The sequence below is a fragment of the Struthio camelus genome, chromosome 4, assembly GCF_040807025.1.
Source record: "Struthio camelus isolate bStrCam1 chromosome 4, bStrCam1.hap1, whole genome shotgun sequence".
NCBI classification, from domain to species: domain Eukaryota; kingdom Metazoa; phylum Chordata; class Aves; order Struthioniformes; family Struthionidae; genus Struthio; species Struthio camelus.
Window position 1 is genome coordinate 22,057,874 of NC_090945.1, and position 14,069 is coordinate 22,071,942.

The following is a 14,069-nucleotide window of genomic DNA, read 5'->3' on the forward strand; positions in this document are numbered from 1 at the left end:
CCCCTGTAAAGGAAAAACATATCTTAATTTCTCCTGCTGAATCATTAAAGAGAAGGAAAACTTGTACTGATGAGGTCATACAAATATATCGAAGTATTTGGATAAAAGAAACTACTCCCAACTTAACATTTTTCAGAAAGTGAACTGGAAAAGACAAGGCAGATATTTGTTCACTGAAAGTGATTTAAAAGGGTGAGGGGGAAAGAAACTAATAACCATGCTTACCAGTATTCTTCTCTTTGTCTTTAAGGAATGTAATTTTTTAAATTAGGAGGAGTTCCAGAGAAGACTTCTGTAAGAAGGGGTTGAACCTAGTCTATGAAATGTGGTTAGCCACTGCTCCACATACTGTCAAAAGTCCAAACATGGTGGTTTCTTGGGTAATCATTTCCACCAACTCAGTAGCTGGGATGTTGCCTTCCTCTGACAAGAGTAGACCAATGCTCATGATTGTCCCTCACATTCAGCCACCTATTAAAAACAAATCCTCCCTTATTGAAGAAATATTCCTTTTTTGGATTGTGAAAGATGTCAAAGGTGCATGAGCAAGTAGAAAAGTATGTGAACTAGCAAGAGCACCAATGTGATTCGCCTCTAAGTTCAGTAGCGATAATCAACGTCTATCAAGTCTTTTGTGGGCCATTCTGAAAAAAATACCATAATATTACATAGTTCTACAAAAGACAACTTTGAATCAGGATTATTTACACCTTCAGGAAGCTAAAACCTCCTATCATATTTTAGGCACTTGAATTTAAACATATTCTATAGAATTCTGCAGAACTAACTCAAGATCTTCTATAACATTCATAACATACAGGGTTTTTCTTTTTTAAATGGAAAGTATAAGAACACTGCTTTCTTTCAGTCACAGGACAGAGAGGGGAGTTTACAGATGACTTTTTTCAGGATCAAGGTTTTTGCCAAACTGAAGACTAGTAAGGCTCTAGAGAGCATTAAGAGGTAAGAAAACATTTGTTAGGAAACAAAATAAGCTTGAGCATTACACAAATAAGAGAAGGTGAACTCATCTAGAGGGGATACTTGCATAACAACTGTGACTGTCACTTCTTTGAGAAAGATTAACCAGTACGGTGGTTCTTCAGCCTTGCCACTGGAATCGCTTCTCGGCCCTTACAAACCCACTACATGCAAGGTCTGCACGTTGGGTATATTAGAATGAATAAATGAAGCCTGGAGATAGACTACCACGGTTTGTCCCCTGTGTTTGCATATACCAGGAGATCGAGGACTCACAGCGAAAAGAGTTTTAGGCTGCTTGTTTAGAACTCCCATCACAGTGAAAGGGTGCTCTGATCAAAAGATCTCCTTCCTCAAGGCACCCTAGGGCCACTCTTACCTAGAAAATCCCCAAATACACTGGGAAGGTTGCTAGTCACAAAGAGTTTAGGCCAGGTTTGCATATTATATTACATAATAGAAAGCTGTAAATCACATACTTGAGAGGTTACACTGCCAGGAGCATTATAGCTATATACAGATACAGAAGCGGCTAATATAATTAAATTTCCTGGAATGTATTTACTCAGATGCCGCCAGCAAGGCATCAGAGATGTCCATAGGCTGCTGTATAAGATATACTAGAAGAGTCACACATGTTGTTTTGCTTTGGACAAGATCACATGGAATTTTGTTCATTAGAAAGTGAAATTTTTTGAGCTCTTGTGGTTGCTGCATTTCACTGAGCTTTGGCTCCACTGTACACAAACACAGGCAGTCCAAGAGGTATGATTTTCTTTTTCCACCCTTCCCTACAACCTTTTCTTCAGAGCTAAGTTTCTCATATGTTGAATGTTCTAAACTAACATAAAAACCACTGAAACCTCAAGTTTTGTTTCTAGGCCTATGTGCCTGAGTACAGGAAATTCATGGTTCAGAGCCAAACAGGAAGTGGTACTTTATATAACACAGTGAGGACTGAACAGCACCACAGACCTCTGAACTATGGATAATTAAGTAGCTGAGAGTAACTGAGAATATCCCTGCTTCTTTCACAGTAAGTACCTTGCATTACTAGTTGATGTATTGTAGCTACTGATACATGATAGAACAGTTTGTCTTTTACTCAACTCCAACACTGAATTATTGCAGCTTGGAGTTTTCTGTGGCCTAGAGGGAGACATTGTGCCAGAGTTTCATTTGCTGTTATTGAAGGCAAGAGGTTTATAAAAGTTAATGAAATACAGCTAGTGAAGAGACTGTAGAGGATCTGAATCTCAGAAGAAGAAACTGAATGCCTATAGTTAATACTCAGGGCAGCAAAAATGCACTCTTTCTAAGCTATGGTACCATAGAAAATATTTAACCTTTATGATCATTTCCTACTTTTTCAGTCATTTGACTAACCTCAGCAGTTGTTGAATTTAAGTTTTTTTTTTTTTTTTAAATTACAGGGCACACACAGCTTACTAGTATAAACAGAAACATGGTGAAATCAAGAAAATTGACCAGTTATTCAATATCCACATGTCTTAAGAGACTGTCTCAAGCCATCCACAATTATAATTCACACACTTTAAAGAATCTTCACTGCAACATTAAGAGCTGTGTCCTACACCATACAATTGTTAGGGAGGTATGAGCCTCTATCGAATGAGTCAGTTGCATATGCACTATGACCATGTAAAATGCAAACCATTTCAGGAAGACAGAATGTTGCTTTGACACTTTATTAGAAAAAGTTTAATCCTGTATGAAGTATGATATGCATGGAAACTTGTATAATCCTAGTATAAGATGAAAAGCATTTTGACATTAAAAAATTAACACTGCTTTAGAGCTCTGTAACCATCACTAAAGGACTTAACAGCTGTTTATGCGGCTTGGTTGCGGATTTTTAAAAGTAAGTCACACTAATACTTTCTTTTAGAAAATCATGATGCTATTTGCTTTCTGGGATATGGAGAGAGATTACTACGTCAAGAAAAGTATCAAGTTTTCCAAAATTGTACTATTACTGATAATGGTTAAACAGCTTTCCCTCCTTAAGGAAAACAATCCTGAAACAAAATATCCATGAACAGCTGCATAAACAAACTTGATCAGACTTTTAATAAAGCAATGACTTTATCTACCAGTATAACTTGAAGAAATGTACTGTTTGTGCTTTTTCCTTTTTTAATTGGAATATAAAGAGCTCCACCTACCTTGAACATCCCTTCTATTACAGCAGCTCCTTCTGCTTTATAAGTGTTATGTTACTACTGCTTTGAAAACAAGTTATACTGTATTACAGTGTACCTTACAATCACTGTTTCGCAGCTGCTGAATTGTTCTCTGAGCAGGGCATAGGATGCTCCAGAATGGCTCAACATCTTTCCTATGAAACCTGAAATCCCATCTTTGGCCTGCATTGAAGCTGCTGCTTGCACAACTGAGCAGTGACTGAAGCTGCCAAGGAAGAATCTTTGTCATAGTGCACCACATCATCAGATTATATTTCCCTCCTCCTGTACTCTCTTTCCATACATCTTCCCTCATGCCCTGCCTCTTCTACACTCACCATTGCAGAGCTAGTGGTTTGTTTTTTTTGGTTTTTTTTTTTTTTTGGGGGGGGGGGGGGGAAGGGGCGCGGCAGGGGCAGAACTAACCTCTTTTCCATACCCTGGAGACAGGGATGCAACTATAAAGTTACCCATTACAGTAACTCTTATTCTGTTTCCTCCTCTTACTGAGGAGATAAAAGGATAAAGAAAAACAAAAGCATGATATAGAGGGAGCAAGTGCAAGTAGAAGTCAAGTATACTTGACAAGAGGCCAAAGCAGACAATTGAATAGAAAAATAACACAGAGTAAGTATTAGAAATAACTAAAAGAGCATAAGAGAATGGGAGAAAGTGCATGTCAGAGAGAAGAAGAAAGGAAGGAAGTGGCTCTGCAGCACTGCAGGTAAACTTTTCCTGTTGCTTTTGATTTCTCTTCAGTTATGAGGAAAGTCTCACTGCGTTTGAAAAATGAGATCTCTCAAGCTATTACAGGACAAATCCTATCCACATAACCTCTTGAACTTCTTCTTGTTCATCCTTTGGTGACCTCTTAATTCTTCTGCAGTCAGGTACTACCATTATAGCATCATCCAGCCAGAAAGACCTAGACTGTAGTTTTCCGCCTTTGTTACTGACTCCAACAATTTAAGATTTTTAAACATATTCATGGGTTGGTTCCTATTTTCTGTTTCTCTTCAGCATTAATAGCAGCAAGATATCAAGTATTATGCGTTTTGACTCAGAGGCTACTGTGCATCATAACAGGCAGGCTCTAAGAAACTGGAGGCTGCTCTTCACCTCATAGGATTAGTCCTCATGTCAGGATGAAAGTGTTCATTACAAAGCACTGCCAACACAAACTTCTAACTTACAAGATTTGCAATGAGTTAACTGTACATGAAGTACAGTAAAACTGAAAATCACTGTATTGAAAGCTGACTTTATTTAGGAGCAAAAAGAATTTGAATAATGTTGCTTAGAATTTAATGGGTTGAGCTATTTTCATAATTACAGTGTAGATTCCCTTCATATACATGAGACACTTCCCTCAGTTAAGACGTAATCTTACTCTCTCCCAAGTAAATATATTTCTTCCTCCAGAAAGAGTAGAACTGCAGTCATATTAGCAAGAACGTACAAGGCATAAGTGCAGTTGTTTGAAATAGTTTTGTCAGACTGTCAGTTTGAAGACCAAAAGCTATAGAAGTCCCTGGAAATTGTGTTAAACATTTTAATACTCTATATATTGGACATTCATGGTATGAAGAGTGCTGTATGTGCGTTTGCAGTAAGAATAAGTGTTGTTTGAAGATACTAGTTCTGCATTTGTGGAGAAACGAGCCAAACAGGTTTCAGCGAAAATGCTTCTCCTTGAAGTTTTTTTCCTTTAAATCCACGTTAATCCTTCAAGCCTTCGACATACCATCCCTATATACTATCTGCCTGTATGCTGCTTTTTAATCTTGTCCAAGGTCTTTTGATTCCTACCATCCCCGTTTTGTCTTACTTCTGTTCTTCCAAAATTGTCTAGGTTCTCCTTTCTCATGTTGCCTCCTTTTTCCCACCTATGGAGCCAGACTGTCTTCAAATTTTCTGGATACTAATACTAAAAGCTCTAAAGCACAGGAGCTTGCACATTCTTTAGGCATGGAAGCACTTGTGTAAATGCACAGTTTTTGTCTGCCCTTACTAATACTTTACTAAACCTTCTGCAGGTTAAAATGTGCTCATAAGAGATGCAGTGCTCAGAATTTTTTTCTGTCAAACCGGGAACAAACACTGGACAATGCTTTTCAAATTTTTAATAATTTCCATCATCAGCAAAACTTATCCCTCAGAATTCCACCATGAATAAAGCTCCCTGCAAAGTAGGATTCTTCCCTGCATTTCTGCTTTATCATTAGAAAAAAAAATATTTCTATAACAACCTGTTGAATTCTCTTTTGGGGAATATCCTCAAAGGAAAAATGAGGAAAAAAAGAGCAGAATGGGACAGACAAGCAAGTTTGAATTCAAACTCAGAGTTGAAGTGTGGTAGGCAAGCATTCGTAAAGCAAAAGTGAGCCAATTTCTGAATAACTTAAAAGTGCTTTAGGTGCTCCTCACAAATATCCATGACAAGTTCTTTGAATATATAAAGGTGCACTTATTCATTGCAGAAAGACAGGGCACAGCTTTTCCATTCTTCTGAAGACCATGCAGAAAAACATATACATAAACTCAGATGCACCATCAGCAACCACAGACTACACATCGAATCGGAAGTGATTTCCCACTCATAGGCAAAGGATGAGAGTATTCCCATGTGCCTCAATTTCATACTAAATGTTATGCTGGCATGCTGCAACAGCGCACATCAACAGCTAAACCAGAACAAATCTTACAAGGCAAGATGGCAAAATAGATCATAAAAAAGTGTTTTTATTTTTACCACCCCTAAGTTCAGGGGCTGCCAAGCAGCTAACCAGAGTTCATCCTCCCCCGCCCCCCACAGCATGTTGTTCACCTCTATTAGATAAATGCTTTAGCATCATTGAACATGGAGATGATGCAGTGCTACACAAGTGTTTTAGCTGTGGCTGCTGCTACTCTGTGGCTAATGTTGACTGACACATCTCAAGTGTGCGCCCACGTTGATGATAGCTTTGCAAAAACTAAACTGGTTGGGGTGTAATAGTCCGTACCAGACATAAGCGCCAAGGCAGTTTTTTGCTGAAAGTTCCGCTAGAGCAGCTTGTCATTTTCAAGACAGATTAAGTAGTTTTCTCATCACCTTCTCTCCTCTTCTCCCCTGCTCTAGGTTTTGCTTCTTCCATACTAAAGAGCAGATACATCTATTTTTGTTTAGCTATCATAGGATTTCCATGAACATAAGACTAGAATTTAATGGGACGTGGTAAAGTTCACCTGGCTGCAGACGAAACTAGTTTTTACATCTACAAACATCCACCTAACCTCAGAAAAGTAGAAAGATTTTTGCTTGGCACTTAAAACTCATCTTCCACTAATTTCCCAGAACATGCTAAGTTCTTCCGAAAAAATCCATCTGCACTGAACATATGACATCTGGAGGTTAATCAAGATTATTTGCAATTGATCCTCCCAGTGGAAGGAGGGCCTTGCAGAAAAAAATTGCGCATGATCACCCTCAGGCACACAAAGCCAAGTTTGAGTCGTACAGGTAACATACCAGTTGATACTTCCTAGCTATTAAGAAATTTATATTCCCATTTAATAGAATACAACGGTACCTGAGGGTGTCAAAGCGGCCAGGGATCTATGCAACTTTGACTTGATCAGTCCTGAAAAAGATTCAAAGCATGGAACGCAACCAGAGTAATGCTGCAAGGCAATGGACAGCCATAGTTCAGTGCTTCTCTCTGCTCCTGTTTCTTACCCTTTCCTTAACCTTCTGTCCTTCCACCTCCACTCAATGCACCCTTCCAACACTATTCAAGTATAGTAAAAGCCTCACCTTTTATTTCTTGGCTAAAAAAGTGGTGATTCAATACCAGTGTCAGCATCCCTCCATTTTCAGTGAATCAGAAGAAAAAATATTTTTAAAAGCATAGGAACACATGACAAAGTCTAGAATCACTTTGAAACCAGAACGTCTCTTTCATTGCATTTGACTGAAGTTTTACAAGGTGGAACATAGCTCAGGGTAAAGCAAAAAATACAAAATGTATTTTTTCCTCTATAGGCAAATAACTCGTGTTTGAATTTGCATCTTAGATATGGAGAGTGTGTTCAGGAAAGAAACATTCTAAACAAATAATTGAGAGTAAGCTTAGAAATTAAGAATGTTTCCAGTGTTTTTTGAAGTTTCACTGTATTGCTTACTCTAGATTTTTCCTCTGGCTCATGCTGAAGTTTGGGAACACAGTAAGAGCAGGCAGGATAAAAACTAACTGGCCATAGTTACCTAAAAAAAGTTTATTAAGAAATTAATTTGGTGTCTGGAACAATTTATAGACAAGATCACTGAACTTACTGGCCTCAGAGGGTAATGAAGGTGTGAGCTAGGTCAGAAACAAAACAGCCAGGTAACACTGCTTTCTTGACTGAACTTTCAGCCTTTTCAGAAGCTTCCTCTACTGTACTGTTTTTGAATGCTTCCACATCCACTCTTGTGGGGCAGACATATTAGTAACAAGTAGACATAACAAGATTTTTCTGCAGTTCACTCCTACATTAACCATCTAGGAAACAGGTTTCCAAATTTCATTAAGCTTTCTCAGAGCAACTGGATGGACAGTACTTCAAGAATTTCATTAACACATGGGCATAAGGGAATAACAACTAGCTTTTAATACCAGACCAAGTTAAGCTCCCAGTTTATCACTAGCGGCACACATTTGTCAGGTACCTAACAAAACCCCAACAGAAGAGAAATGTTCATGAAGGCTAAAAAAAAAAAAAAAAAAAAAAAATAGTGCTCATCTGCTCTACGTAGATTTTAAAGATCTCATGCATATATCATAGGTTTGCATTAACTACCTTCAAGAACTCTATGCTGCACATCTGGGCCCTGAACAGCTTTCATTGTACAATTAACTGCAGCCAGTCTCACTGGAAGCTATATTGCCTCTTATGTAACTAAGAGCAACCAAAATACAAGGTTCCCCTTAAAGTGAAAGTAGGCTCATATCTTTATTTGATAAAGAACATTTACATTCAGGGGCTAGCAGGTGACTTCACCTGAGGCCCAACAATGCAAGACTGAGCTACCATTCTGTCACTGAAAGAGACAGCCATATTTAGTCCTGCTGATGATCTGACTACAGCTGCATTAGCTAGGAGCAGTTCCGTAGAGAAAAGAGATGATATTGAAGATCCACTGGCCACATATTTTAGACCATGACTGGCTGGAAGAATCCAGTTTGTTTAGAGCAACCCAAATTGCAATAAACAGGGATGATCTAGAAATTATTTTAAAAACCTGTTCCTGATAAAAACAGGAGAAAGGATAGAATCTGTTTAATCTGATTGACAAGTCTTAACAGTCTCTTTCCCCCAGCTCTTCTATACCAGATATGTGGTCTGAAAAGAGGTGACAATTCCCAAAAACACATGGGTTCACCTTCAAAACAGTGTTGCCCTTGCGTAACAGTCAAAAGCTAAGATTCCTTCAGCTCTAGAACGGATGGTGAGGATGGGAGATGACAGAGCTGCACCACATAGTCCTTCAGTGGTGGCATACAGGGACAAGCTGCCTAGAAGGCTTGAAGTCTCCCCAGTCTGCAGCCAGGGCAGTCCTTAGAGACAGCCAGAGCTACGGAAGATGCACACCAGGAACCAGAAATTACCTTTTAACTCCTCTCTGCCTGGTACACAAGCTCAGTACTGCATCTCCTAGAAGTGCACCATACAGCCTCACTCCTTAAATTGTGCTATATTCACAGAACTAGCACCTTTATTATCAGATCATTTAAGCAAAGGTACTGTCATCTGTCTAGGACATCAAGCATACTGCCTTTGTATAACCTTTCAGAATGTGTAACGTGCTTCATTTTTCAGGCATGTTTACACATTAAAGAATGTATTTACCTTTCTTAAATAACTTATTACATCTGTTAGTGGTGTTTGTAAATTCTAAAAAAATATTTCTTGGGCAAGCCTCAATGAGGAGCACACAGCACAAACATTTTAAAAAAGATGATTAAGTTGAAGACCTAGAGCAAACTATACAATCTTTGAGCCGAATTTGCTTCCCAAAGATTAAGTAATTGAAAGAAAAGACTATAATTATCCAAATATACTTAGAAAAGAAGATTTTGGAAGAGATATAAGCTTGTACTAGCTCCCAGACAGTCAAAGGACCATCTCCAACTGCAAAGCAGTTCATAGACATTTGCAGAAAAGTCATGAAGAGAAATATTTCTCTTTTAAAGTGCTATAGCAAGTTTAATTGACAGCAAGTCTTTCAGACTGTAATGGACATATTAAATTTTCAGTTACTAAAGCTTTTAGACCACATATTACAGGAAAGCACTCATGACAGATTCTGTATAGCCCTCTGTACATTTACATTTTATATTGAACCATTGTCAAGCAATGATGTTATGAGTTTCAAGTCCAAATTCACAAGCTGACAGCAAAGTACATCTCCCTATGCATAGAAACAATTGCCACTTTTTGTTCTGGGGGGGGGGGGGGTGTTAATTAAATCAAAATTTTGAGGTTCAATCTTATGTAAGATAGGAAAAACTTGAAGTCATATGATATGCCTTTCTCCATTACTAGTATTGTTTAGGCCACGAGGGCAGAGAGCTGTCAGGTCCACTCAGCAGAATATTTATTTTCCAGAGAAAAATAGCCTACTGCAGTCTACTTGAACTGCTTCCTTGTGCTGGGGAAAGGGATGCAAGCAGACAGAAAAAAGTTCCTCCTAGAAGCCTTCCCAAGCAGGGATTTGGCACATTTTTTATCACCACCTATAACCAGTTCAGTTCAATAAATACTTTATATTCTGGCTCTCAAAATTGCATCCAAAAAGGGAGAAATGTTTTCTTTAGATAAAGATTCATTTTGCTATATCAAACCTGAGGCCTCATCCCAAACGTGCATAAAGTTGAGACTGAACACAAAGCATGATTTGGAAAATCTGAGCATGGGAAAGCCAAGCTGCTTTGAATGAGACCTGTTAAATTTGAGAGTTTGTAAGCCTGCGCAACTCAAATCTTAAATGGTTTTCCCCAATGTCTTTTGAACTAATTTAGAAATTTGACATGTAATACATGTTGGGAAATTTTCAAAGACAGTAGTAAGCCTTTATAGAATGTGAAACAGCACTAAAGTTCAGGACCCAAACACTTCAAGACTCCAAAATAGCAATTTGTTGACATGAAGAGCTGCTTGGACTAAAAAGCTTTAAAAATATTTGCTCTAAAATTTTTATATTAATTCCTTCCCCCACACGCACACTTGAGTCATTTTGTCCATCGGAATTGCACTGTAAATGTCACAATACTCAAAGTACAGTATTTTCTCCATGGAAAAAGTTTATAACCATCATCAAAACAATTACATCTTTCTCACAACAGATACTGAAATCTGATCTTGTCCAGGCTTACAGAAGTTAATTTTCATTTCCTCCCCCCCCCCCCCCCCCATTGGTTGTATTTATGGCATGTGACCTAATTCTTACCACATTGGCTTGAGCTAACACTAAAAAAAGCTTTCCCGAGCAGACATTCATACACCAGTTTACAGAAAACACAGGATCCCCTGTGAATGATTTACAAATACTGGCCCTAACTGAAGAACAGAGACAGACAGAAGCTACATATGGTATTACTCACTTCAGATAGGCACGACTTGGTGTTTATCTAAATGTAGAATGCAAGCATGCATTTTCAAGGACAATGCAAAACTGAACTGCAAAAGTAATCAAGACAACTAAAAGCTGCTTCAGAACCACCCCAAATAGTGGCTAGAGCTTCTAAAAGCAATAGGTCTAAGTAGACCAAAACTATTTCTTACTAGGAGCTTTATCCTTTCCTCAAGGACATTATTGCCTGGGTATGAAAGTTCCAAAAAATATATCTTATTTCAATAAAAGCATCAGCTTACATGATAGCAATTAAAGTGTTTGGTAAACATGTCACAGCATAGGGCAAAATAATGAAAGTTTAGCAGGAAGATTACTATCATTGGGTACATACTGCAATCTGTTATATTCTACATCTTTGACCCAAGTTTGCTTGAGGACAGATCAGATCACCTACAGTATTTTAATACATCTGTTTAACTCACATAAAAAAAGCATTACACATCAGCTGTTCTCCAAGATGGATTCTAAGTAGTGTTAGCATAATAACATTCCTGTTTTGTCTCTAGAGAGCATACCAAGTGCTTTTAAACGCATTCTTCAGAAGCAACAGCAGAGGAGATTCCTTCTGTACAGTATCAGTTGTAACAAAAACTAATTATTCTCTGTAGTACTCACCTATTTCCATCCCATGGGTTCACCAATACAGTTAAAGGGAGCCCTCAAGTTGGTTCTGTTGGTACGTAGAAGCAAGTAAACTCATTCCTAGCCATGCTGCCCCTGCAGGGTTAGAAAAAGTAAGAAGAAACCAAGTTTTGTCAACGAGGTCCGCAAAGATAAATCCAAACACATGGCGGGGGGGAACCACATACACACTAAAGTTCACATCATGCACCCTTAGATTGAATTAAACTTTTACCTACAACTATCTCGACTAAAAGAATCACTTCCATTACCTTCCAGTGTGTAGAACTGATTTAACCATCAAGCTTTTAGGAACTTGAACGTTAGGCTAGCAAGAAGGTTAAAAAGAAGGCTTCCTGTGTAGAGAAGAGAGTACTACTTCTATTCACTTTTGAAAAGCAACAGCACAGTAAAGCTAACAGAAGACAAGCATTAACTTCGGATATGCGTGCTATACCAATAACCAGCTTATTTTCCTCTGAGAAAAGAGCCAGTAACCACATGGACTGGGACTTACAGAGGGAACTCATGGAATCCAAAGATCCCAGTTGCATCCCTTTGAGTCTATGACCCTGCTTCCCATTTTTCCCTCAAGAACTGGTTCTTTCCAAAAGTCAAACCGTATGGCTAGACTGACTCTCTCACTGTCCTTGTTGGCATAAGGATGAGGGGCAACAGGTGAGCAACGTGGGCAGCTTCACATTCTTCAAGATCACCAGAGTTTCAAAGACTTCCCAGAGATGCTTACATTTATCCATGTCAGTGAAAGAGAGCCCAGAGCACCTACAGCTGGGAAGCTCAACCTATGAGTGCACTATCCTGCTCTTAAGTTCATCCTAAACATTTTACCAGCATGTGTACACATTTCATCTATTGCCTTAACTTCACAGCAGCCCAACCATTCCAGTATTAAAGATGAAGCTGCCAAAAACAACTTGGACTGATCTACCGGGATATTACATAGTACTACAGACAACAAAAAAAGTTCTTTCAGTCACCTTCTTCAAGCATATCACATGCACTGATTATGTGCTTCAGAGATTATAATTATTTCAGGTAGGGGGAGGGGAAGCAGCCCCTTTACTGGGGAACACATAGTAAGTCTGTACTAACAGACAGGTAGAAAACCCAACAGACTGCTCACATATTCAAATTAATGTTGCCCTCTCAACAGGTTTATCGCCTTAACTTATATTTTGATAGCTACATTTTGGACATGGCCTAGTGCTATCAAGAGGTGCTCTGGAGCAGGAGAGGAGGTAGCCACAACTTCAGTAAAGAAACAAAAATCCTACTTTGGCTTACAGGGAAGCTGACCACGTCACAGAGAGCTGAGACCATACAGATGTAGACAGCCCCAAAGAAACCCACATGTGCTCTGCCCACAGCCCAGGTTACAGCTGCAGGGTAGCTCAAAAAAAGCCCCTGTACTGCAATAGCATAGGGCTGTGCCCAGTACAGCCTGCCAGAAAGGCTCCAGTGCACTGTAACCCCCCACAGCAATCCATAACCCCTCTTTTTTGGATAACGCTAAGAAAACAAAGAAAAAAAATCAAAAAACTGCTAGGCTAATAAAACAGCCACACCTTCAGTGCTGAGTTAAGAGAGAGATCCTGCTTCAGCTTCTCCTCCGACCAGCTCACTACCTTCTCTTCAAGGAAGCTCCCCCTACCTCATTCCAGTCTTTTGTAAGAGCTGCTGCTAATTGCCTGATTTCCCACAGCTGGGACCTCACAGGTGGGGCAGATAACAAAGCTTCTCAGCAGCCCTGGCCCAGGCAATAGCACCTTTACAGGAGCAGGGAGAACAAAACAAGCGTATGGCAAAAGCTATGTGAACAAGCTACTCCCATTTTAAACAATTTCTGAGGCCCTCTGCTTTCAAAATGCTTTGGCCTGAAACAGTTACTGCAAATGGTCTTCTGCAAATGTGCAAGTGCAACCTGCATCTCTGCAGTGAAGTTCTCTGATGTTGATATATGCTGTTCTGTGCCTGTCCTCATGGACTATTTTGCAGGGGAATAACAGCCTTGGAACTGACTTCTGTGGTCATGAGGGTTGATAGCAGTTAATTCAGCTGGTCTGTGCACAACAGGCAATGGTGGCAGTGGGTTTGTGCAGAGACTGCATGGCACAGCTATCCACCTGTCTTTCTGCACAGCTCAGGGTACTTGATTCTCTACTGCAAAACATAAGTTGCAATAGTAGAATACTCTAATCAAATATTAATAAGAAAAAAATAGTCAACTTAATATGCTTCTCACACCATCTTCTCTTTGAGAAGCTGCATCTAAATGCTTGTGTGTCACAAGGGGATATCATTCTCTCTGTACACATGTATGACTCGTGTAATACTAAATGAGAATATGCTCCACTGTGACACACTGACACATTCATTGACTATCCATCAGTACAAAAAAGAACTGACTCAAAAGATCAAAACAGAATGCAAATACAAGAATTTTCTAGCTGTTAGGAAAGAATAACACAGAGCTAATCCTTCTACCACCTTCTGTCCTTCTACCAGAGTTCTCCTGGGATGTAGAGCAAAGACCTACAATGACTTGGAACTTCTGTAAGCAACTTGTCAACTTCTTATGTGATAAA

General features: G+C 39.1%; 1 protein-coding gene across 4 annotated transcripts in view; it reads left to right on the forward strand.

The window, feature by feature from the left end:
* The first annotated feature begins 1,935 nt into the window (after positions 1-1,935).
* The window catches only part of LOC104138034 (N-deacetylase and N-sulfotransferase 4), a 165,469-nt gene continuing 153,335 nt past the window's right edge, over positions 1,936-14,069 (forward strand). For all 4 annotated transcript variants that reach the window (XM_068941754.1, XM_068941751.1, XM_068941750.1 and 1 more), the window contains exon 1: positions 1,936-2,017. The gene's annotated coding sequence lies outside the window, so the exon portion shown is untranslated. The remainder of the gene's footprint in view (positions 2,018-14,069) is intronic.